This window comes from Anabrus simplex, chromosome 2 (assembly GCF_040414725.1).
Source record: "Anabrus simplex isolate iqAnaSimp1 chromosome 2, ASM4041472v1, whole genome shotgun sequence".
NCBI lineage: Eukaryota > Metazoa > Arthropoda > Insecta > Orthoptera > Tettigoniidae > Anabrus > Anabrus simplex.
The window spans coordinates 1,152,809,829-1,152,836,837 of record NC_090266.1 but is presented as its reverse complement, the minus strand read 5'-3'; positions in this window follow the sequence as shown (position 1 = coordinate 1,152,836,837).

Sequence of the window (27,009 nt, the reverse complement as noted above, 5' to 3'; positions counted from 1 at the left end):
TGTAATTTTATATAATACTAGTAGTTGCCCGCGGCTTCGCTCGCGTGGACTTTGTAAAATAATAAAAGTAATTGTTCCTCGGTACTGTGCTAAGACATTATCTGAAAATCCTATAAGTATAAACATTCACCGACAAATTGAGTTTCATTTACCCCGGAAACTCTTCGTAAACCACGTTTGTGTTATTGCCTTTTGGGGCTAAGATGACCATGCAACATAGAACTGTACATATGAGAAACAGTCTTCTCTCAAATCCAAAAAAAGAGGTTTATTTTTAAAGTAGATTCCAAATATCTATCTCCACATCGTAACATTTTCAATTTTTGAGATAGGCTATAAGAATCCCTATAAAAAGAATTTAACCCCTTTATCAGTCCTTCCCATTTTCCGAATACAAAAAGAAATACATGATCCTTTACTTTTAAAGGAGATTCCAAATACTAATTTTTGCATATGTAACATCATCAGTTTGTGAGATATAAGCATCCGCATTAAAAATTATTCACTTCATTTTTCACTTCTTTTCAACCCATTAAGTGCCTTTTCTGAAAACAAAAAGTACATGTTCCTGTATTTTTTAAGAACTTTCCAAGTACCAAGTTTCATGTCTGTAACATGTTAAGTTTTAGACATATACTGTAGATATACCGGTACTCATTTACAAAATTCACCCACTTTTTCAATTCTTTTCAACCCCTTAAGTGGATTTTCTGGAACAAAAAATGATGTGTTTCTTTATTTTTAAAGGAGATTCAAAATACAGTACCGAATTTCATGTCTGTAACATCTTCAGTTTTTGAGATATAAGTATCCTCATAAAATGAATCCAACTTCTTTTTCCCTTATTTCCACCCCTTCTCCCTTTAAGTGGACTTTCTGAAAACAAAAAGTATGTGCTTCTTTATATTTAAAGGAGATTCAAAATACCAACTTTCACGTCTGTAACATCTTCCGTTTCTGAGATATAAGTATCCTCTTAAACAGAATTCAACTCATTCTTCACTTATTTTCACCCATCCCCCCTCCCCAGGTCAATTTTCCAAAAACAAAAAAAATACATGTTTATTTTTAAAGGAGATTCCAAATACCAAGTTTTGCATTTGTAACATCTTTAACTTTTAGAGTTATAAGTATCCTCATACAAATACTTCAACGAATATTCAATTCTCCCCCCCCAGTAAGTGTTTTTCCAAAAACAAAAGAAGACATGTTTCTTTATTTTTAAAGGAGATTACAAACACCAATTTTCACGTCTGTAACTATCAGTTTTTGAGATATAAGTATCCACATAAAAATAATTCAATTTTTTCACTTCCTTTCACCCTCCCTCCTTAAGTGAATTTTCTGAAAACAAAAAATACCCGTCTGTTCATTAGGGAGCTTCTAAAAACCAATTATCACATCTTCAGTTTTCGAGGTATGTGTCCTCATAAAAGGAATTCAATTCCTTTTCAACCCCTCCCCCCCCCAAGTTTGTTTTCCCCTAAAATGCGCGTTTCTTTATTTTAAAGGAGATTCCAAATACCAATTTTCACGTATGTATCAACTTTAGTTTTCATACGATATAAGTATCCTCATAAAAATAATTCAACTAATTTTTCAATTCTTTCACCCCCCCCCCTTAATTGGATTTTCCGAAATCAAAGGAATATGTGTTACTTTACTTTTAAATTTCCAAGTCTGCAACATCTGTAGTTTTTGAGATATAAGTAGACTCATACAAATAATTTTACTAATTTTTCAATTTTTTCTCCCCCGCCTAAGTGGATTTTCCAAAAACAAAAGAAAATATGCATTTCCTTATGAGATTCCAATCACCAGTTTTTACATCTATAATGTCTTCAGTTTTGATATATCAGTATCCTAATACAAAGAATTCAACCCACTTTTCAGTCCTTTCTACCCGCCCCTCCCCCTCCCCCACCCCCAAGTGGTTTCTCCGAAAACAAAAAATATGCGTTTCTTATTTTTGAAAGGGATTCAAATTACCAATTTTCACTTATGTAACATGTTAAGTTTTTGAGGTATACTGTAGATATGCTTATTCTAATAATTCACCCCCTTTTTGTTCCCCTTAAGTGGATTTTCCAAAACAATTATCTGTGTCTCTTTATTTTTACAGAAGATTCCAAGTACCAGTTTTCAAGTCTGTAACATGTTATGTGTCTGAGATATATTGTTGGCCTAGATATATATTTTTTTAAATTCCATCCCGTTTGTCACTCCCTTTCACCCCCTATTCATTGTTTTTTTTCAAAAACAAAAAAATACGCATTTCTTTATTTTTAAAGGAAATTCCAAATACCAATTTTCATGTCTGTAACTTCTTCAGATTTTGAGATATAAGTATGCTCATAAAAGGTAATCAACCAATTTTACCCCCTTTTTCACCCCCGTTAATGGGATTTTGCAAAAGAAAGAACACGGTATTTCCTTATTTTTAATGGAGATTCCAAATACCAAGTTTAACGTCTGTGAACTGTTAAGTTTTTGAGATATCCTCATTTAAAAATTTCTTCCCACTTTTCACCCCCTTAGCAACAAAAAATATGTGTTTATTTATCTATAAAGGAGAGTCTAAATACCAGTTTTTACATCTGTAAACTTTTAAAATTTTAAGATATAGTTACACTAATTTTAAAAATTTTTAAAAGTTCACCCCATTTGTCTCTCCTGTTCACCCCCTATTCATCGGATTATCAAAAAACGCAAAAAATATGTGTTTCTTTATTTTCAAAGGAGATTCAAAATATCAATTTTCATATCTGTAACATCTTCAGTTTTTGAGATATAAGTCTCCTCATAAAAGGTGTTCAACCATTTTTCCCCCTTTTTCAGCCCCTTTAAGGGGATTTTCCAAAAACAAAAGAAATAATATGCGTTTCCTTATTTTTAAAGAAGATTCTAAATACCAATTTTTACATCAGTAAACTTTTAAAGTTTTGAGATATAGATGCACTCATTTTAAAATTTCATCCCCCTTTCCACCCCCTTATTGATGGAATATCCAAAAATCCTCCCTTAGCGAGCACCTACATGTTAATATGAATGTTCCCCCAAAATTTCATTTCTTTATGTGCACTAGTTTTGGCTCGGCGATGATGAATCATTCAGTCAGTCAGGACAAGTTACTTTATATATATATAGACTAGCAATTACCCACGGCTTTGCTCGCATGGATTTCGTAACTTGATCAAAGTAATTGTTCCTTGGCATTGTACTAAGATTTTATCTGAAAATTCCGAAAGTATAAAAACTCACCCAAAAATTGAGTTTCCTTTATCCCAGAAATTCTTTGTAAACCATGTTTGTGGTATTACCTTTTGGGGCTAGGACGACCATGCGACATAGAACTGTACATGTGAGAAATAGACTTACCTCAAGTCGAAAAAATGAATACACATTTCTTTATTTTTAAAGGAGGTTCCAAATACCTATTCCCACATCTGTAACATCTTCAGTTTTTGAGATATACAGAAGTATCCCCATAAAAAGAATTCAACCCCTTGATCAGTCCTTCCCTCACACTCACCCCCATCTAAGTGTATTTTCCGAAAACAAAAATACATGTCTCTTTATTTTTAAAGGAGATTCAAATACCAATTTTCACACCTGTAACATCTTCAGTTTCTAAGATATAAGTATCCCCATGAAAAATAATTCAACTATTTTTCACTTCTTTTCACCCCTGTTAAGTGCCTTCTCCGAAAACAAAAAGGTACTGGTTCCTGTATTTTTAAAGGACTTTCCAAATACCAAGTTTCTTGTTTCTAACATGTTAAGTTTTTTAACATATAATGTAGATATACCGGAACTCATTTTAAAAATTCACCAGCTTTTCCAATTCTTTTCAGCCCCTTAACTGGATTTTCCAAAAACAAGTAAATACGAGTTTTGTTATTTTTAAAGGAGATACCGAATTCCAGTTTTTATCCCTGTACGTCTGTAACACCTTCAGTTTTTGAGATAAATGTATATTCATGAGAATAATTCAACTTTTTCTTCTTCACTTCTTTCCACCCCTCTCCTGCCTTAAGTGGACTTTCCGAAAACAAAAAAATACGTGTTTCTTTATTTTGAAAGGAAAATCAAAATACTAACTTTCACGTCTGTAACAGCTTCAGTTTTTAATATAAAGTATCCTCATAAACATATTTGATCTCTTTTTTACTTATTTTCAACCCCATAACCCTTACGTCGAATTTCAAAAAAAAAAAAATCCAAATGCGTGTTCTTCATTTTTGAAGGAGATTCCAAACACTAATTTTCACTTCTGTAACATCTTCAGTTCTTGAGATATAAGTATACTCATAAAAGTAATTCAACTCCTCTTTTCACCCCTCTTACCACTCATTAAGTTGATTCCTCCCTCCCCAAAAGTACGTGTTTCTTTATTTTTAAAGGAGATTCCAAATACTAATTTTCACGTCTGCAACATCTTTAGTTTTCGAGATATAAGTATCCTCATACAAAGTATTAAACCAATTTTTCAATTAATTCACCACCCTTAAGTGGATTTTCCAAAGTCAAAAGATAACGTGTTTCTTTATTTTGAAAGAAAATTCCAAATACAAATTTTCATGTCTGTAACATCTTCAGTTTTCGAGATATAAGTATTCTCATGAAAATAATTCAACTCCTTTTTCAGTCCACCTCCGCCCGTTAAGTTGGTTCCCCCCCCCCCACACACACACAAAAAATGCGTGTTTCTTTATTTTTAAAGGAGATTTCAAATACCAATTTCCACATCTGTAACCTTCAGTTTTGAGATATCAGTTTCTCCAAAAAAAGGATTCAATTTTTTTACTTACTTTCACACTCTCCACTCAAGTGAATTTTTCTAAAACAAACAGTACCCATTTCTTTAAAAGAGCTTCCAAATACCAATTATCACAACTGTAAAATCTTCAGTTTTTTAGATATATGTATTGTCATAAAAGGAATTCATCTCCGTTTTCATCCCCCCCACCAAGTTGATTCCCCCACCAAATAGTGTTTCTTTTTTTTAAAGGAGATTCTCAAACACCAGTTTTCACGTTTGTAACATCTTTAGATTTTTTGGTACATACATTCTCATACAAATAATTCAACTAATTTTCAATTCTTCATCTTCCCACCTCCGTTATGGGTTTTTTCCGAAAACCGAAGAATACGTGTTTCCTTATTTTTAAAGGGGATTCCAAATACAAATTTTCACGTCTGCAACATATTAAGTTTTTGAGATATACTATAGATACGCTAATTTAAAAAATCACCCCCTTTTTCAGTTCCCCTGAAGTGGATTTTCTGAAAAAATATTTGTTTCTTTACATTTACAGGAAATTCCAAATACCAGTTTTCAAATCTGTAATATGTTATGTGTCTGAGATAATTTGCAGATACAGTTTTTTTTTTAAATTCACCCCGTTTGTCACTCCTGTTCACCTCCTATTCTTTGGATTATCCAAAAACACAAAAATAAGTGTTTTTTTTATTTTGAAAGGAGATTCCAAATTTCAATTTTCATGTCTGTAACATCTTCAGTTTTTGAGATATAAGTCTCCTCATAAAAGATGTTCAACCCCTTTACCCACTTTTTCACCACCCTTAATGGTATTTTCCGGAAAAAAATACCTGTTTCTTTATTTTTAAAGGAGATTCCAAATACCAATTTTTATGTCTGTACATCTTTTATACATATAGATAACTTGTCCTGACTGACTGACTGACTGATTCATCATCGCCGAGCCAACACTACTGGACATAAAGAAATTAAATTTTGGGGATACATTCATATTAAGATGTAGGTGCTCACTAAGTGAGGTTCTTTGGATATTCCATCGCTAAGGGGGTGGAAAGGGGGATGAAATTTTAAAATGAGTGCATCTATATCTCAAAACTTTAAAAGTTTACTGATGTAAAAATTGGTATTTAGAATCTTCTTTAAAAATAAGGAAACACGCATTTTTTTTTTGTTTTTGGAAAATCCCAATAGGAGGGGTGAAAAAGGGTGAAAAAGTGGTTGAATGCATTTAATCCAGATACCAGTACTTATATCTCTGAAACTGAAGATATTACAGACCTTAAAATTGGTACTTTGGATCACATTTAAAAATAAATAAACACGTATTTTTTTGTTTTCGGAAAATCCAATTAAAGGGAGGGTGAAAAGGGGGGTGAATTTTTAAAATGAGTGTGTGTGTATATAAACCGAGCTCGATAGCTGCAGTCGCTTAAGTGCGGCCAGTATCCAGTATTCGGGAGATAGTAGGTTCGAACCCCACTATCGGCAGCCCTGAAGATGGTTTTCTGTGGTTTTCCATTTTCACACCAGGCAAATGCTGGGGCTGTACCTTAATTAAGGCCATGGCCGCTTCCTTCCCACTCCTAGCCCTTTCCTGTCCCATCGTCGCCATAAGACCTATCTGTGTCGGTGCGACGTAAACAAACTAGCAAAAAAAATATATATATATCTCAAAACTTTGAAAGTTTACAGATGTAAAAACAGGTATTTAGAATCTTCATTAAAAATAAAGAAACACTAATTTTTTTGTTTTTGGAAAATCCCAATAGGAGCAGTGAAAAGGGGTGAAAAAGAGGTTGAGTGCCTTTAATGAGGATACTTACTGTATATCTCAGAAACTGAGGATATTATAGACCTGAAAATTGGTGTTTGGGATCTCCTATAAAAATAAAGAAACATGTAATTTTTTGTCTTTGGAAAATCCAATTCATGGGGGGGGGGGGGTGAATTTTTAAAATGAGTGTATCTATATCTCAAAACTTTTAAAGTTTATAGATGTAAAAATTGGTATTTAGAATCTCCTTTAAAAGTAAAGAAACACGTATTTTTTTGTTTTCGGAAAATCCCAATAGGAAGGGCAGAAAAGGGTGAAAAAGTGGTTGATTGCCTTTAATTATAATACTTATATGTCAGAAACTGAAGATATAACGGACCTGAAAATTGGTATTTGGGATCGCCTTTAAAAATTAAGAAACACATATTTTTCATTTTTGGAATATCCAATTATTGGAGGCGGGGTTGAAAAGGGGGTGAATTTCTAAAATGAGTGTATATATATATATATATATATATCTAAAAGCTTTTAAAGTGTACAGATGTAAAAATTGGTATTTAGAATCCCCTTTAAAAATAAAGAAACACATATCTTTGTTTTCGGAAAATCCCATTAGGAGGGGTGAAAGGGGTGAAAAAGGCATTGAATGCCTTAAATAAGGATACTTATATCTCAGAAAGAGAGGATATTACAGACCTGAAAATTGGAAATAGGATCTCCTTTGAAAATAAAGAAGCATGTTTTTTTTTTGTTTTTGGATAATCTAATTAATGGGGGGTTAAACAGGAGTGACAAGTTGGGATGAATTTTTGAAAGACTATATCTAAAGTATATCTCAGAAATGTAAAATGTTACAGACGCAAAAATTGGTATTTGGAATCTCCTGTAAAAGTAAAGAATCATAGGTGATTTTTTTTTGGAAACTCCACTTAAGGGGAACTAAAAAGGAGGTGAAATTTTAAAATGAGCATTTCTACAGTATATCTCAAAAGCTTAACATGTTACCGAAGTGAAAAAATAGTATTTTTTTATCTTTACTGAAAATATAGAAAAATGTATTTTTTGTTTTCTGAAAAGCTACTTGGGTGGAGGGATAAAAGTGATTGAAAATGGGGTTGAATTCTTTTAATTAGGATACTGATATCTCAAAAGATGAAGATGTTACAGACGTGAAATTTGGTATTTGGAATTTCCTATAAAAATAGAGGAATACATATTTTTTGTTTTTGAAAATCCACCTAAAGGGAGGAGGGAAATTGAAAAAATAGTTTAATTATTTGTTTGAGGATACTATTATCTCAAAAACGAAAGATTTTTCAGACATGAAAATTGGTATTTGGAATCTGCTTTAAAATTAAACAGACACGTATTCTCAGAAAATCCAATGAATGGGGAAGGTGAAAAATTGAAAAATTAATTGAATTAATTGTATGAGGATACTTACATCTAATAAAAACTAAAGTTGTTAAAGACGTAAAATTGATATCTGGAACTCCTTTAAAAACAAAGAAAAAAAGCGTTTTTGGGCGAAATCATTTTGGGGGGCAGGGGTGAAAAGGAGTTGAATTCCTTTTATGTGGACACATATCTCAAAAACTGAAGATGTTAGAGTCATGATAATTGGTATTTAGAAGATCCTTTACTATTAAAGAGACAAGTATCTTTAACGGGAAATTCACTTAATGGGGGGAGTGTGAAAGGAAGTGAAAAAAAGTGAATTCTTTTTATGGGGATACTTGTATCTCAGAACTGAAGGTAACAGACGTGAACATTGGTATTTGGAATCTCCTTTAAACATAAGGAAACATGCCTTCTTTTTTTTTGGGGGGGGGTTAAATCACCTTAACGGCAGTGGGGTGAAAAAGGAGTTGAGACCAATTGATTTTACTGTTCATAATGTACTTGTTCTGATCATAAACTGATCATTTTTAATCTTTCCTCCGTTCGTTTTCAAGAACCATCTTTTCGTTTGGAGTACTAAAATTAGATTACAGTAGATTCTCCTGGCATATAAATAAAAATTTAAACACATTTGAAATAAACAATATGAATGATATTGACCATGCAATTGTTCACCTCTATAATAAGGTTAATAATTCACTGAAGTATATCATTCGTGTCGCCAGAAATCTCGTGCACTTGCCTACATGCGACGATGGTGCTGGTCACATTGTAAGCAATGAAAATGGCAGAGGATGTAATTTACCACCAAGTAGCGGTCTTGCATCTTGCTGTGGGTTCCAGACCATCAATAATAATAATAATAATAATAATAATGTTCTGGACCATCGTCAAAATGTGCGGACTGCGCTGGAAACGAGTCCTGGCCGGGTATTGACTACGATTGCAGTCAGGCCACGGGTTCAGTACCGCCAAGGCACTCAGACGACACCACGCCAGATCTCCTCAAGGATTAGATCCATATTAAAATGCTTATAGGAAAGGATGGCAAAGATTTAGGGACCCAACTGGCCAGGTGGAATACCTGGACCTAGCCCGGGAAGTACGAAATCTATTGCTGGAAAGAAAGACTGAAAATGGGAGGAACTTTGCTGTAATCTCTCAGAAAACGAGTCAGATCACGAATTTTGGCGGATTCTCTCAGAAAACGAGTTAGATTGTGAATTTTTGGCGGATTATATATAAAACGTTAAGCATTCTATTATAAATTTCAGTATAAAACCGTAGTGAAGCAAGGGTATCTTGCTAGTTTTATATATATGTAGACTAGCAAGATACCTGTGCTTGGCTATGGCTTTAAACTGAAAATTATTATTGAAAGTATTACATTTTGGAGAGCCCACTTTTAGCTAAGACTGTAAAATATGCCCTCAGTTCGTACGTCAAACATTTTTGGGGAAATGATTATTTATTTTCTGATCTGACACTCATTTGCACCCCATACGGAAGAATTTGAGTGTTCAAACCCTATCTTATTTAAAATCTGGGATGTAAAAGCGACCAACATTCTTAAATTTAGGTTTTGTACATTGAACAGTAATGTAGGAATGTTTACTTTTAAAGGGGTTATTGTTTTTAAATATTTAAAAAAAAATTAGAGTATAGAAGGCAAACCTTCATTAAAAAAATAAGTTTGTGCCTGAAAGGGTTTCAGAAGAATGGATATTGTATTTTTGAGTGTCAACCAGCATCTAAACCCCTTAGGGGAGAAATATTTTGAAGTATATTTTACACCTAGGACATAAAAAACACCCTTCTCTTAAAATTACAACTTTGTACGTCAGACAGTTTTGGGGGGATGAATAATTTTGTTTATGGAGCTAACCTCATTTAACACTAGGTTTGGAACGTTAAAAATTATTTCTTATTTCATGCTTAGGATATGAAATAGGATTTTTGTCTTCGTACGTTAAACCGTTTTGGAGGAAGGAAGGAATATATTTGTTTTCGGATCTTAACCCCCATTTAACTCTCTGAGCGGTTAAATTTGTTTCACGCCTTCTGTTATTTAACCCTCAACTGGTATCATACGTCTGTGAAACGGTTGAAAAATTTTCCAAGGCCATCCCCTCTCCCTTCCTCAGCCTACTGTTTTCTTCCCTTGTGTACCTCTCAGTTGGAGTATTGTTTCCCTGCAGGGAAGGTGATATACCGCTCACTTTGTATGACCTTGAGTAAGTGCGTAGTAAGTAGTAAGTGCGTAAGTGCGTAGTAAACTTATCACGCTGTCTGACAGACGTATGATACCAGTTTCGTGACTATTGTTTGCGAATGACGTTATTCAGTATTTAGTGTTTATTGTGATTATTGTGAGTTAATATAACACTGTTGTTACTTACAGTGCGTTTAATTCCTATAAATAATAATGGAGCCACAATCAGGATCATCTCAGCGAGTTTTATGACCTGATGAACCAAACTTTAAAATAGACTTGGAGGAAATGATAAATGAAGTGTTGGAAGACCATTGTGTGGACGACAGTGATAGTGATCCAGATTACAAGATCGAAAGTTATGACGAAACTGATTCCGAGCAGGAAGTGGATGATAATGAACCGGTGGGTATGGATGATGGAGGTGAGGACACAGAAAGAGGTGAAGGGGACGTAAATACAGGACATTCAGATTGCCATGATAATTGCTATTTTTATGGTAAGGGAAAATGCTTCCGATGGAGAAAGACCTACTAATGTAAGAACAAGACAACATAACATGGTGTTGCAGATTCCCGGACTGCGACCAAGAGCAAATGCCTTAGGTAGAAAACCAGACGTTGAAGAAGTATGGGTTTAACATTTTACTCAAGACATTTTAGATGAGATTTTATGGTGGACAAATAATAAAATTGCTAAAATGCGAGCTGAATATTCTCAATTCGTACAGGATATCGACGTTCTTAGTATTCACATCAATATTCAAATCTGGCAACGAATCCATAGATATTTTCTCAGCGGATGGAAGCGAGCATGATATTTTTCGCAGCACTATGACTAAGAAGAGGTTTTTGTTTCTTTTAGCCGCTCTATGATTCGACAACCCAGATGACAGGGAAGAAAGAAACAGCTGCAGTGTCCAAAATTTTCAACAGATTGATTTATTTATTTAAAAAAAAAAAGAAAAGCTCACAAACGTCCAGAAAGTTAAGGTGCATTGTTCTTTGCTATATTCCATTAGTGATTCAGTGCACCTGTGGCACTCGCTGAAGTGGTAGCGCTTACAGGCCTTCCCGCAGAGGCTGCATATACACTCTGGTGAGGGTTCGTGGAAACCGTTTCTTGTGCATAGTTTGTGGTGGAAACCATGCACCGCGAGCCTAGTTATGGCGCTTCGTAAATTCTTGTTTGGTCCCGTCCATTTCCGATCTAGCATCACATCTGTTGTGTAGAATTTGGGCCAGATGTCCACTCTCTTGTTTTGTTGCAGCTGTTGCCTGAACCTCAAGTCTTCTATGAGGAAGCACGTTTTTGTAAGTTTGTAGGCCAGTCTCGAAGGGGCGTATTTTGATATTCCCAAAGTTCTCTTTAGGTATCTTGCTTTCACACTCTCAAGGGTCGAGAGGTCTCTAGTTGTCAGGTTGTTCCATATGAGCTCAATGCCATAGGTCAGAATAGGCATTATCTTTGCATAGAAAAGTGTTAATGCAGTGTCTGGTGCTAGTCTTGTCATAGTTTTAATGTCGAAAATGGCTTTTACGGCTGCGGCTGCCCTCTCCCATATGTGAATTTTGTAGGATGATTCCGATGGTTGTAGGTTGATGCTTAGGTACTTGAAGGAGTTTACAATCTGTAACTCTTCCGCTCCGTAGTATATTTTGTCTTGTGCAGAGGTTCTTCCTCCCCTCCTGAAGATCATTTGCTCTGTCTTGTTGGTATTCAGCTGGAGTTGGTTGTTTTCGACCCATTCCTGGATCCGGTCTACAGTGTTTTGCAGAGCCTCCCTGTCGTGCGAGCCTAATACGATGTCATCTGCGTAGAGGTACATTTTCACTGAGTCCTTTTGTAGGATGTCTGTGACGTCTGACATGACGATGTTGAATAGGGTTGGGCTAAACAGGTCTCCTTGTAAAACGCCGTTGGTCTGTACTATGTTTCCTGAGGTCGACACGCCATCTTTGATTATGATTTTGTTTTAGATGAGCAGGGTTTTGATAGCAGCTGTTGTTGGGTTATCCTTTCCTGTCATACTCTCAAGTTTCTTCATGAGTATTTGTCTGTTCAGCAGGTCAAGGGCTTTTGTGAAATCTATGAAGACTGTGTAGAATTTCCTCGACGGGTGTCTTAGTGCGTCATGTATATCTTCTAGGAGGTTAGCAACTGCGTGAAGGGTTCTTCTTCCTTTCCTGAATCCGAACTGTGTTTCCAGCATTACAGCGTCTGTTAGCGAGTAGAGTCTGTTTGTCAGGATTTTGGAGAATATCTTGAAGATGTTGTTCTCATGTGCAATTCCTCGGAATGCGTTGAGGTCCTCTATGTCGCCTTTGCCCTTGTATAACAAGATGATGTTCGACTTCCTCCAATCCTCTGGTATTTTTCCTGATGGGAAGCATTTGTTAAACACCAGCTGGGCGAGTTTTTCAAGAGTTTCTATGAGGTTTTCATTGAACACCTCGTCCGGTCCTGCTGCTTTTCCTTTTTTAGATTCTAGGGTCTTACTTCATCCTCGGTTATTGGTTCAGATTCTATGGTGTATGTCTCTTTGGTTTCGTATGCTTGTTCTAAGGTGTTCTTGTTGTAAAGCTGAATGAAGTGCTGTTCCCAAACATTCATCGGGATTCCTGTCACTCCTGCTCTGCTTTTCTTCTTGATCACTATAGAGGGGTCCTTTAGGACTTCTTCTGCTTGTCTTTGTGTATCTGCTTCCGTGTGATTTGCTATTTTGAGTAGGTTTAGCTTCTTGTATTCTTTCCTCTTTTGTGCATATGCTTTCAGGTTGTCTGGTGTATTTGTGTGCTTCGCTCTGTGGAGGAGGTGTAGGCCTTCTTTTCTGGTGCGGTAGCATTCTGCATCAAACCAGAGCTGTGCTATTCTTGTTTACTTCAGCAATTGTGCACCATGTATATACAACAGAATGGAGTCCAGTGCAGATTGGAGCAGTCCTTCTTCTATTAGGCTTGGAACATTTCCTAGGAGTTCCTTTCTCTTTTCTAATGCGTCATTGTTCAGTTTCCTTGAGATCTTCTGTGTATGGGAGGTTTTTGGCAATGTGGACACTCCTGATATGGCAAATATGGTGCAGACTGGTAGGTGTTTTATCAGTGGGGTGACTGTTGATCATTCCAGCACAGATTTATTGAGAACTGTCAGCAGTGTTACTCTGCAGGCTCTACTATGTGTGTGGATGAGAAGCTTGTGCCTTTCTGCTGCCGATGTAGGTTTCATATGTTTATGCCGAGAAAACCTGCTAAGTATGGTTTAAAGGTTATGTGTATGACAAATACCAGGACCCAGTATTTGTATAACGCCTACATTTATTCAGGGAAAGGCAGTGACAGACAAAGATTCTCTGCAGAAGAAAAGAAATTGACCATTCTCACTCAATCGGTATTGAAGTTTGTCAAACCAGTTGAGAAGACACGCCGAAATATCACCGCAGGTAAATAATTGCTTCACCTCAAATGAACTTGTAAAGGAGCTTCTGACAAGAGATTTACATTTGTAGGAACAATGAAAAAAAAAAAAAAAAGAGATCCCTCCTCAGTTTCAGCCTAACAAGACACGTGTAGTGAAGTTTTCTCTTTATGGTTTTACGGAAACTATGACATTACTTTCCTACGCACCAAAGAAGTCAAAGGCAGTGATTTTAGTATCTTCCATGCATCACTCCTTTGCAGATGATCCTGACACTGGAAAGCCTAAGATGATTGCTTTCTACAATATGACTAAGGGGGGTGTCGATGGGCTGGATCAGAAGAGTGCGAACTACTCATCCAATCGAAGAACTCGTAGATGGCCAATGGCAATATTTTTCACTATTGTTGATGTGGGATGTGGTTTCAATGTGTTCATTCTTCATCAAGCCTACCCTGATACTGAGATAATGGCTAGACTTGATTTTATGAAGACACTTGTTAAGTCACTGGTCTATCCTCAAATGCATCGGAGGCTTACTGAGGTGAAGAATCTTCCACGTGAACTGACATTCTGCATGAGGAGGATTCTTCAGATTGATGACGAACAAGAGGAACCTGAACTGCCTAAATTCTTCAAGGTTTGTAAAACATGCTACATTTGCGATCCTAAACTGAAAAGAAGAACGAAGTACCCATGCCAGAAGTGTGGAAAACCGATCTGCTTGGAGTGTGCCAAAAAAGTCTGCTGAGAGTGCTTTGCGCATAAGTGAAGTGGGTGTGTGAAACATTTTTTAAGTCTAACATGTTTCTCTATATGTTTTGAAAATTGTAGCCATAGAACCTTAAAATTGAAATTTATGTCTTGAGTTTTCCAGTAATTTTATGTTTTATTTGTTTGTATGGTCTTTGTATAACACTGACATATCAGCGAAATGATTGTAATAATCATATTTTCTAGATTTTTAGGAAAAACAGAAGCGTCCACATTTTTTGGAGCATCATTCTAATGTTTTATTATTTTTTCTGGATTTGTAATATTTTTTTTCTACTTTTTGCAATGACATGTTTGAAAACATATTTTTAAAGGAATTAAGTTGAATAAATAACAAAAAATTAAGAACACATTGTTTAATTTAAAAGTAAATATCTGGATTCTGACATATGTATGGTACCAGTTACGTTACAAACATAGATGATACCAATTGAGGGTTAATGCCTAGGATGTAATTTGGAATTTTATCTTCATAATTCTAGTGGTTTCATATAAATGCATATTTTTATCATCATTCCTCACCCTCCAGACAAAACCCCCTTAGGGGTGTATTGTTTTAAGTCCACTTATTATTTGTATCCTCATAAAAATAATTCAACTACTTTTACACCCCCTTAAGTTGATTAAGTTGATTCCACCCCCCTCTTCCCCCCCACAAATTATGTGCATCTTTATTTTTAAAGGAGATTCCAAATATCAATTTTCTCATCCGTAACATCCTTCATTTTTGAGATATAAGTATCCTCAAACAAAGAATTCAACTCATTTTTCAATTCATTTATCTCCACTTCCCCATTAAGAATGTGTTTCTTTTTTAAGAGCAGATTCCAAATACAAATTTTCATGTCTGTGTCATCTTCATTAATTGAGATATAAGTGTTGTCATAAAAAGAATTCATCCCCTTTTACACTTCTTTTTACAACCTCCGCCCCTTAAGTGTTTTTCCTAAACAAAAATATGTATTACTATATGTCTAAAAGATTAAAAGGAAGTGAAAAAATTTAATTATTTCTATGGAGAAATTTATATCTCAAAAACTTCAGGTTACACACTTGAGAATTTTTTTTGGAATCACCTTAAAAACATAAAGAAACACGCATTTTTTGGACGGTGGGGGGAATCAACTTAACGTGTTGGGGTGAAAAAGGAGTTGAATTTTTTCTATGAGGATACTTATATCTCAAAAACTGAAGATGTTAGAGGAATGAACATTTGTATTTGCTATCTTCTTTCAAAGTAAAGAAACACGTGTTCATTTGTCTTCGGAAATGAATTGAAAAATTAGTTGAATTCTTTGTGCGAGGCTACTTATATCTCAAAAACTAAAAATGTTAAAGACGTGAAAATTGGTTTTTGGAAACTCCTTTAAAAAAAAAACACGACCTTTTGGGGAGGGGGGAATCAACTTAACGGGTAGGAAGGGGGGTGAAAAAGGAGTTGAATTACTTTTATGAGTATACTTATATCTCAAAAACTGAAGACGTAACAGACGTGAAAATTAGTATTTGGAATCTCCTTTAAAAATGAAGAAACAAGCATTTGGTTTTTTTTTTGAATTTGACGTAAGGAGTGTGGGGTTGAAAATAAGTTAATAAGGAGTTGAAATATATTTATGGGGATACTTTATCTTCAAAAACTGAAACTGTTACAGATGTGAAAGTTGGTATTTTGAATTTCCTTTCAAAATAAAGAAACACGTATTTTATTGTTTTCAGAAAGCCCACTTAAGGAGGGAGAGGGGTGGAAAGAAGTGAAGAAGACGAAGTTGAATTCTTCTTATGAATATACATTTATCTCAAAAACTTAAGGTGTTACAGACAACAGGAATGAAAACTGTTATTTGGAATCTCCTTTAAAAATAATGAAACACGCATATTTCTTTGTTTTCGGAAAAACCAGTTAAGGGGCTGAAAAGAATTGGAAAAGTGGGTGAATTTTTAAAATGAGTTTCGGTATATCTACATTATATGTCAAAAACTTAACATGTTAAAAACAAGAAACTTGGTATTTGGAAAGTCCTTTAAAAATATAGGAACCTGTAACTTCTTGTTTTCAGAGAAGGCACTTAACAAGGGATGAAAAGAAGTGTAAAATAGTTGAATTATTTTTTATGAGGATACTTATATCTTAAAAACTGAAGATGTTACAGACGTGAACATTGGTATTTGGAATCTCGTTTAAAAATAAAGAAACATGTATTTTTGTTTTTGGAAAATACACTTAGATGGGGGTGAGGGTTGTAACTATTTGTGAATTACCAATAAATAAATATAAATGACTGAATAAATAAAATTATATAAATAAATAAAATACTTGAAATAAATTAAATTAATAACAATAATTAATCAAAATGTTCATAGTATGCCCGTCAGAGTTCACCAGAATGGATCCCTCGAATTTAGATAGAGCATGATAATTCTCTATATCCCAGGGCGTGTACATAAAAGCTGCGTACTGGTATATCTGCTATAGGCCTTACCTAGCCTTCTGAAAACGACTAAATAGGTAGGAACTGCATCTAGGTTCATCAATAACTCCACTGATTCTAAAATATCTAACTATATTCTCAATAAAATCCGTGCATGAGCACCTTATCAACACACAAATATACACTTATAATACACAAACAAAATATTACTGGAAGACTCCATATTTACAACAACAACAAAGAAAACAGTGGGAAAACACAAGCGAAAACTAAGCCTTCATTTGTGATTCATCCATTGAACAATGTACATATATGTAGATAAGAACCCTTCACAGTCTCTGTATCAATACGACTTGCCGATTCTCATAATCGAGACTTATAATATCACATAGATACTGTACCTCGTAATACTGTGTTTACTGACTTTAACACTTGTTGTAAAGATATATACATTTGAGCAACACACGCTTGTTGATCCTCAACATAAATTATGGAAAGTCTGAGATAGCTTTCACCAACATATAATGCCAAACCACCACAAGTGCTACAATATTTAGTTGTATATCAGTCACTTTTCACAAACATAAAGAGACTACTTTCCACAAACAAGACTACGTTCCACAAACGTTTGAAGTTCAGTCCAGTATAGTGCAGCCGTGTCACTCCAGTACCGTACATCCAGTTTCACTCCTTTGTGTGTTAGCACTACTTCCTTCCCGTACAATGTGTGTGGTTGACTTCGGCTGTGATGTCGAACTATATAAAGACCTCAGCTCTCACATGATACGCCAAGATTGATCCTGGCCAGCCAATCATGGTAGATCCTCTTGTTAAGACCATGCCCTGAACTTCTTCTTGCTCCAAAGATAATAACAAACTCTGGGGTGTTTCACATGAGTCATAGAACTTTCCTAGTACAACAACAAGCTCATCTCATCAGACTGGTATATATATACATGACTCATGCAAAGTTTCCAAGTTCCAATATAGCAATGTTTTCCCAGCCATTGTACAAAACAAATTACTCATACCTACCACATGTGGAGACCTCCCAGCTTACAAATATTAATGACAAAATATACAATTGAAATGCAGATAATAATGTTAATAATAATTAAAAGTAATAATAATCATAAATTGAATACTGACAATAATGTCTCTCACTTCTACATATAGTGTGAGGGTGTGGTATATGTACTATCACAGGGTGGGGGAAGGACTGATCACGGGGTTGAATTATTTTTATGGGGATACTTATGTATACCTCAAAAACTAAAGATGTTTGAGATCTGGGAATAGGAATTTGGAATCTCCTTTAAAAATAAAGAAACATGTATTTACTTTTTCAACTTGAGAGTAGACTGTCTCTCACATGTCCAGTTCTATGTCACATGGTCATCTTAGCCCCAAAAGGTAATACCACAAACAAGGTTTACAAAGGAATTTCTGGACCGGAGGAGTTGCCTGTGTGGTTAGGGTCACACAGCTGTGAGCTTGCATCCGGGAGATAGTGGGTTTGAACCCAACTGTCGGCAGCCCTGAAGATGGTTTTCCGTGGTTTCCGATTTTCACACCAGGCAAATGCTGGGGCTGTACCTTAATTAAAGCCATGTCCGCTTCCTTCCCACTCCTAGGCCTTTCCTATCCCATCATCGCCATAAGACCTGTCTGTGTCAGTGCGACGTAAAGCAAGTAGCAAAAAAAGGAAAAAGAGTTTCTGGGGTAAATGAAACTCTATTTTTTGGTGAGTTTTTATACTTTAGGAATTTTCAGATAATGTCTTAGTAGAATGCCGAGGAACGATTACTTTGATCAAATTACAAAATCGACGTGAGCAAAGCTGCGGGTAATTGCTAGTTTTATATATATAGATTATTAAGAATGTGTAGAATATGTACAAATATAAAAAAGTTATGTAAAATGAAATTCAATTATAAAATTCAATTATAATAACCCTAACATTGTGGTTTTTTAATATATGACTTTTTCCAGCATCTAAATAGCAAGGAACCAAATATGTAATTACAGAGAAATCCCAGCTCTAGTGATAGGCATAACATAACCTTAATCCAGTGTTCACTTGAGTCAGTATACATACAACTAGAAATTTCCTGAACAACTTGGAACATATGAAAGATTGTTTACAAATGATAAACATAACCTAATGTTCAGTGTGTTTCATTCATCGGTTGACTGGCAGGCATACCCAGCTTATCTGCCTCCCGTTGACTCATCACTTGCCGTTACACAGTGCAGCAGGGGAATGCGCGCACTTCACAGTTCAGGTCGATGCTTATAACGTGTACTAAGTGTTGATCTGTCGCTCCAACTGTTCTCGAGTTGTGAAGTGTTACTTCGGGGTATAATTCTCATAATGCTTCCACATGTGTACACGGTAGAGGAAAGGGTATTTATGTATGATAATTATGTGGAAACAGAGACGTGCAGGGAAGTCATTAGGCAATTTGTGACACAATTTTCGGGTGTACGCTCTCCACGTAGAGAGACCGTGCAGAAACTTGTAAACAAATTGAGAAAACTGGTTCTTTACTTGATTAGAAGTGAAATGTTAAAAAAAAAAAAACTTAACGAGGAAAAAGTAAATGAAATAACAGAAAGATTAGAACATACATCTACAAAGTCCCTAAGACGATTTGGACAAGAAGCCGTGGTTTCGAAGAGCTCACCATGGTGGGCTTTGAAAATGTTAAAATTGAAACCATACAAGGAGGAAAGCATTTCCAGTATCTCCTGTCATAAGGTAAGAGCTTATTTTCTTAATTCTTAATTACTAATCTTCTTAATTATTATTTTCTTAATTTTTTTTTTTTTTTTTTGCTAGTTGTTTTACGTCGCACCGACACAGATAGGTCTTACGGCGACGATGGGACAGGAAAGGGCTAGGAGTGGGAAGGAAGCGGCCGTGGCCTTAATTAAGGTACAGCCTCAGCATTTGCCTGGTGTGAAAATGGGAAACCACGGAAAACCATTTTCAGGGCTGCCGACAGTGGGGTTCGAACCTACTATCTCCCGAATACTGGATACTGGCTGCACTTAAGCGACTGCAGCTATCGAGCTCGGTTTCTTAATTTTTATTGTATCTCATGTCAGGCACGGATAAAGTGATCGAACTGCTGTTCTTGTTGTTATGCTACAGAGCGGGGAGTGATGAGTCAACGAGAGACAGATAAGCTAGGCGCACCTGCTGGCCAACCGATGAGAGAAACTCACTGTACTGTATAATACGTGAGCTATATACACATGATTAAACCTAAATATATATAACCTAGCCTATAATACATCGACAATTGTTTTCACTTATACACACCTAACCTAACTTGCATTAATATTGCTAGATCTCTACATTACATGCTTTATCAGTTATTTGTGAAAGGATTATTCACCACCATTTGCTTCATGTACCATTTCATACATATCCTCCAGGAGCACAATCTCCTCCCTGGAAGCTTTTGTATAACGAACTTGGCTATACTCCTCCATCATATCGTATCTGCCATCCACGCAGGATCTCAACTTGATATAAGCTATGCAGTGGCGTATGCTGGGATCAAGACGTGGGCTACCACTAGACTTAGTTTATCCCTTTTCGATGATTGGTTTAGTGAGTGTCATGCCCTAAGCATTCTGAGCTGCAGCCAATAGCCAGTGGAGTAGCCTGCTGTGTTGTCATGACTGCTTCACAAGCTGCTGCCCTGGCCTCTGCTACTGTCAGTAACCAACAGCTGATCAGTGGAAATAGTAACCTAAGGTTTAGCAAATTAAAGTCCAGCTTTGTGGCGAAATGGATAGAATGCTCGCCTTTGGTCTGATGGGCCCAGTTCAATTCTCATCATATTCTTAATGCCTCCGGCTTGGGGACTGGGAGTTTATCACATCTTTGCCATTCATTTTATCCTCATACAGATGCCATGCACTATTATTATTATTGTTATTATTATTGTTATTATTATCATTATTATTATTATTATTATTATTATTATTATTATTATTATTATTATTATTATTATTATTAAAATGTTGAATTTTACAGCATTATCAGCAATCGAACCCATCGTTCACTGGTTTATTAGCTTCGTCGGGAGACCAGTGGTGATGTCCGACCCATGACCACAGGTTCGATTCCAACCAACCAAAGAGAACACTAAACCTGAAAGAGAGCATTTCTCATTTTATCAGATCTACCTATTAAAAAAAACTATATTACTCCTATAACAGTAGCCCTGCAGTGTCTTTCTACAAATGTAGAAGCAAAAGGGAGTGAAATACCAGCACTCTGTTATCTTTATAATCAAGTCAGAAGTATGAGGTGAGGAAGTACATACGATGAGGAACGCATGTCAGTTCGGAAACCTCCGGAGAACTTTGCGTCTTTGAGCAATTTCTCCTTCATTAGTTCCTTCGTTATTAGTGACAATCTGATGGGCTGAAGCCTAGCACACCTATCCCGCCTGGTCCCTGCACCTATCACGCTTTCAGCAGCGAGCTATGCAAGGTGAGGTGAGGGGAGAGGACGCAGTGCCTGAGCTGCAATATCTTTCTCCGATGCCTTGCACTCAGAAATGCGTGCAACATTTTATCTCATTGCATTCAAGTTTTGTAAATGGAACAGTGTGCCAGATGCTTACAATATAATGAGCTTTAGGCTTCCATCGTTTTCATTTGAGGTTAGGGCTTCACCGATAGCCTTGGTAGCCCTCAGTATACGCTACTGATGCATTTTATACTCTAGATCACATGCTTTTCTCATGCAAACTTTCTGAACATTTCAACATGCATGGGAGACTCGTAGCACTCATACAGAGTTTTCTGAAGCAAAAGATGTTCCGTGACGGATGCAGTTCTTCTATCACAATCACACTCTCTGGTGTCCTAGGTCCCCTTCTTCCTGCGCAGTTTATTGATGATCTTATCAATACTGTTTCTCAAAATTCATATGAAATTCCTCTCTTTACTGTTGATTGTAAATTCTTCAAGCAAATTGATTCTCTCCCAGATACAATCTACTTGCAAAACGCACCATTCATTGTCACAGTGGTGCACTACATGGTGTCTTAAAACTCATCCCTCCAAGTGTTCAACCATTTTATTCACACATCATAAGTCTCCCTTATTCATGAATATCACCTACTGAACCAACCGATTTCAATTGTTCATAATCAAAAAGTCTTGTGAGTACATGTTGATAGTAAATTGTTGTTTGTTTCCTATATAAATAGGGTCACCTCACGTGCTATGTCACTGCTTCGTTTACTGTACAGGTTTTTTAACATTACAGATAAACATACCAGCAGAGAAAATGAAAGTGAAACACTATGTCTTTCAGATTAATTTTAATGTTAGTCCATTTGAATCCTGGTAAAAATAAAATATTATGACAATACAACATTATGGCAATGTATTTTAAATTGAATAGCCCACTTGAGTTTCTACTCAATAATTGAGAAACATTATTGATTGTGACAATCACAACAGTCCACCAACATGAATTTGAAAATGTCAAAACCTAGAGCTCTGCACCATTTCGTATGCAGTCTATTTGTACCCATGTTTTCAACATAATTCCATTGCCTCATTAACAGTTATTAGCACCTCTAGCCACAGTTTCGGCTGTGATTCGATCAGGCATGCTCAGAATGCAATCTCAAATGTTCTCTTGTGGTATGAGCTCCCATTCTGCCTGGAGCGCGGCCTGAAGTTGAGCCATTGTGTCAGAGGATTAACTCCTCGCATATTTCCAAAGTATATCCCAGACATGCTCTATACGGTTTAGGTTGGGACTATGAGCAAGCCACAGCCTGCACTCAGTTCCGACTTCATCCAGATACTCACGTACACAAACGGCAACGTGTGGGCAAGCACTGTCATCAATTAGGATAAAGTTCTCACGATGATGGGTGCAAAATGCACCATGTGATTCACTAAAATCTCCGTGATGTATCGGTGGATTGTTGGACTTCTGTTTTCGATGAACACAAGCTCCGAGTACGCATCAATGGTAATCCCAACCCAGACCATCGCAGAGCCTCCATTGAATAATGTCCTTGCAGAGAAAGTACAGGATGAATAATGTTCCCTGGACCTTGCCCATACTCTCTCCCTGGGCCGATGACCTAGATGTTAGGCCCCTTTAAACAACAAGCAAGCATCATACACTCTCCCTTCCATCTGATACCCTCAAACAGCATCTGGATTCATCCACTAATAGCACTGAGCTCCACTGCTTCACTGTCTAGGACATTGGCAAACTGCATCTGAGAGGCACGGTGCTCACGTGTAAGCTGAGGTCCTGCGGCGGGCCTCTTGGACTTTAAATCTGCTTCATACAACCTCTTTCTTACTGTCCTTTCACTGATGTTCATGACCCTTACTTGCTGCAGATGATTTCTGACCTCTACAGCTATTATGTGTTGATCACTAAGAACTTGTATTACAAGAAAGTGATCGTCGCACTCAGTAGTGCTCCTCCTATGACCACAACCGGGCCTCCGGTTGTAGATATTGTCCTCTCTGTACCGTTTTATAGTTCTGTACACATTAGAACAAGATGTGCCTATAACGCCTGCTACATAGTGTATACTGCGCCCATCCTCCACTAATACCACAACCCTTGCTGCGTTTTCAAGTGAAAGAGCCATTATGAACTGACTTAGAAGTGCGACTAACTTTTCTAGACAAGCCGTGATGTCCATAAAAATACACGGCATAAGAATTTACAACAATAAACCTTAAGACAGCTGTTTGTGGTTATTCTTGTCCAAGGGCGGGAAACAGCAATATTGGTGTTGTGATTGTCACCATCAATAATGTTTATCAATTATTGCACTGAAACTTGTCAAATGAGCTAATTAACTTATGATACATTGCCATAGTATTGTAATGTCATAATATTTAATTTATATAAGGTTTCAAATGGACTGAACATTAAATTTTGTCTGAAGTACGTAGTGTTTCGATTTTTTTGCCAGTGAGTGTATAAGTGCCCTCAGATCATTCTACATTTCTTATGTTTTAATGGTTGCCACATATGCCTCTCCAGTCTGGTCCATTTTCTTCTTCAAATCTTGACCACCTTGACCTGTACAATCTTTCTTGTGTGCAATCGTCTAAGCCAGGGTTCCTGTCTCTCAAAACTTGAGCACTAATCAATTGCTTGGAAAATTAATCATCAGATTTCTTTAAGCTTGGAGGAAGATAGCTGACCTAAAGCTACAATACAGATCAGCTAATGGTATATTTAGCTCACCTAAATTAGTTTCCTCCTTCCCCTTTTACATCCTTTCTCCTAGTACAAGAATGAAGACCCTCTTTCATATTTTCTACTCCTACCTTTCTCTTACGCAAAGATCCATTAAGTATTCCAGCCATGCATAATGCCTTATCTCTCAACAGGGACCTAGATATCTTATTATCATGTCCTTCCTTCTGCCATGATATTTCTTACATAACTTATCGTTATATTTTTATTTTAGTTCTTCCCTGATCCTCCATTTTCTGTCTCTTCAGTTGTAGTTACATGAATTTTCCTTTACTTATCTCACTGTTTATATGAATGTGTACAGTGTGGGGTTTTAGTTGCTTTAGGCTTGTACAGTTTATGTATACTTGTGTCCTTTGTAAATGTTTGTATATTTCTCATTTTAGATTAATTGTTGTAAATATTGTACTTAAGAGATTTATTACAGATATTTGTTATTTGGTGCTATGCTGTTTCTGACTCTCATTACATTAATTAATTAATTAATTTAAGCCACATGGAGAAGACCTGCTTGTTCTTCTTCCAGCTGATTTAGAGAACATAGCAGAGGGTGATGTTGAAAGAGATGAAATCTACAACAAAGACTACATGCCTAAAGACAATTTTGCAATGGTTTTTGCAGAGAGAATTTAAAGATCTTACATGGGATCTGTATTTGCCTAAGGAATCTGCAGAACCACTTAGCTCCTGGCTTCAATGTTAGAATCTTCTAGCACAGGGTTGTAGTGGAAACAGAAATAGGTTTCAGACTCACTCGTGAAATGACAAAATTAAATATGAACATCCGTGTAACAGGTTGATTAGAAGGGCTTTGGACCAATTAAAACAAGAAGTTGTAAGTATTTATATGTCTCAATATACCTCCGTTTATTTGAAGAAAATGCAAAATCAGAAGGGCAAGAAAACTGCACACCACAACAGCAAAACATTAAAATATATTTTGCTTTGTTAGCTTAACTCAGTGGGTGATTACCTATTTAATATAGTTCTGTAAATTGTAACTGTTTTCTATATTTACCACTAGCACTATCAATTAGTTACTATATATCATAATAATAATAATAGTAATAATAATAATAAATAATAATAATTCCAGATTGATCACGTTGCAATCTCCAGAAAAAAATCTGTTCGAGATCCGAAATGTCAGAGTATGGAAGAGAATTATTGTCTCAGACCACCATCTGTCACAAATCAAAGTGAGGTTCCAACCCAACCGATCCAGACCTAAACACAATAGATCTCAATGAGTTGACCCAGAATGCCTTAAAATGAACATCAGCACCTTCTTACAAGACATATGAGAGCAGGATCCCAAGGGCTGGCCAGACCTATGTAAAACACTTCAAACATCAGCCCTGAAGTTAGGACAGCCTCCGAGGAAACAAAAACATCGAAGGTGGAACACAACCAGTGATAAAGCCATTGATGATCGGATGAAAACATGGAATGAGTGAAATGGACATCAAACAACTGTAAATTGGGAGGCCTTCTTAAAGGTGCAGAAATTTATCTCAAAAATAATCCGCCGGGAGAAACGAGCATATGACAAACTCATTCAGGGCAAATATTTCAGATTCCCTATGGGAATCCATATCTATATCAAAGACAGGCTTGTTGAAATCGAGCAAGAATTCCTCAAAAACAACAATAGAAATTTCTACAAAACCTTTCATGAGAATTTATCCAGTTATCAACCACCATCTTTATGTGTCCATCGAGCAGATGGAACATTAGAAACAAACACCAAAGAGAACTGCACAATTCTAGCTGACTACTTCCGAGACCTCCTCAACTGTGATCCTCCAAAAGAAAGACTGAACTTTGAAAACCCCATGCCGAACCCTGATCCACAATCCCCGACGATACAGGAAACAGCAGAGATCTTCCGATCACTTAAAAATAATAAAGCCCCTGGAGAGGATGGCATCAGCTTGGAGATGTGGAAACTAGGAGATGACCTCTTAAGTAGAATTCGTGCAATCCTAGTAGAAATCTGGGGAACTGAAATGATCCCGCAGGATTGGAAGTGTGCATTCATACACCCATTGCACAAAAAAGGTGACCAGGCGGATCCAAACAACTACAGAGGCATATACCTACTACCGATAACACATAAAATTCTTTATAAAACTCTGTTAAACCATTTAGAAAAACAGACAGATCACCTGATTGGCGATTACCAAGCAGGTTTCAGGAAAGGTCGATCATGTGCTGAACAAATATGGAATTTGAAGACTCTATTAAGGATCCGTCTAACTACCAGCACGATTATCACTTTTGTGGACTTTAAGAAGTCGTATGATCCTGTGGACAGACAGACCATTTTTGATTCACTAGAAGAACTCAGAGTGGACAGGAAGACCAGAGAACTAATCTAGCGAACTCTCATGAATACAACTTCTAGAGTGAAATTCATTGAGAGAATTCCTGAGCCTTTTGAAATTTGTACGGGTGTTCATCAAGATGACTACATCTCCCCTATTCTGTTTAACTTAGTTCTAGACAAAGATATTAGAGAATGGGAAAGGAAGGTCAAAGGTGTGATCATCGGAAACTTGGGAAGCAAAGTCAAGGTAAAATGTTTAGCTTTTGCTGATGAACTAGCAAACATTACTAAGACCAGAGATGAAGCCAGATACGCCATACAGAGATTACACAATATAGCATCAGAGGCAGGCCTCCAGGTATCGTACAAGAAAACCCACTTCATGGAAAATCTACGTCAACATAGCAAAAAATTCAGCTAGAGATGGAAAACAGAACAATTTCACAAGTGTCCTCCTTCAAATACCTCGAAGAAATCATACTACCATCAGGACTAGACAGTAGGGCAAACATAGAAAGAGCCACTAAACTCCATAAGCCGTACAGACTAATGTGGAATTACTACAACAAGAGAGTCATATCATGTAATGCAAAATTACAACATTACAGGACAGTTGT